This window comes from Orycteropus afer, unplaced genomic scaffold (assembly GCF_000298275.1).
Source record: "Orycteropus afer afer isolate SDZICR_OR568_19922 unplaced genomic scaffold, OryAfe1.0 scaffold00074, whole genome shotgun sequence".
Classification (NCBI taxonomy): Eukaryota; Metazoa; Chordata; class Mammalia; order Tubulidentata; family Orycteropodidae; genus Orycteropus; species Orycteropus afer.
This window is the reverse complement of record NW_006921661.1, coordinates 1,194,367-1,195,379: the sequence shown is the minus strand read 5'-3', so window position 1 is coordinate 1,195,379 and position 1,013 is coordinate 1,194,367.

Sequence of the window (1,013 nt, the reverse complement as noted above, 5' to 3'; positions counted from 1 at the left end):
TCTCAGGAGTGGCTGGTGGGTTTGAACTGCCAGCCTTTTGGTTAGCAGTCAAGTGCCTTAGGCACTATGCTACCAGAGCTCCCTGTATGACCAATAGCACACTTCTAGTCAGTTATAGAGGAGCACTGGTAGCATAGTGCCTAAGGCACTTGACTGGTAACCAGAAAGCTGGTGGTTCAAACCCACCAGCCACTCCTCGGAAGGAAGATGGGGCAATTTACTTCCGTAGTGATACTGCCTTGGAAACCCAAGGAGGGGTTGCTTTGAGTTGGGTCCAACTCGACGGCACATAACAACAACAAGTCAGTTATAGAGGTAGGCTTCAGGAACTCTACAGCCTGTGTTATAATTCCTATTTTGTTCTCCTTAGAGGTACCCAATCCCTATGTAAAAAGTGATGACTATATCCAAAAGGCCCAAAGATCTACACACTCACATACACAGGTATACATATGGATACACATTTGTGCATATACAAATGCTGTTTTACTAGTAAATGTGTGGACTGGACTCTTCCTGCTTCATTACACACTCAGCTTATCTGAGTTTTATCCTTTTCATGATTTCCAAAGCATCGAGATAATCTGTAATATATGCTTTATGCAAAAGCACATACGTGCGTGGGACACTTTACAGTTTACACATCCCTTTCATACTTGTTTCTGTCTGACCCTCACAACCAGCCTTCTGAACATATATGAATGTTTGATGATTTTCAAGGTCGTCTGGTCCATGGGTATAAAGACTCTCATTCTAGGGTCACCAATCTTCACTGTCCAGGACCAAGGCTGTAGCAGTAGCTAGAGGTGTGCAGAATTTGTGCAGCTCCTTGGGTCCACTATAAAAGTTTATCTGAAATATATATATCCAAAATGAAACCAAACCCACTGTCACTGAGTAGATTCCAACTCATAGCGACCCTCATTGGGTTTCCAAGGCTGCAAATCTTTATGGAAGTATATTGCTTCATCTTCCTCTCTCAGAGCAGCTTGTGCCTTTGAACCACAGACCTT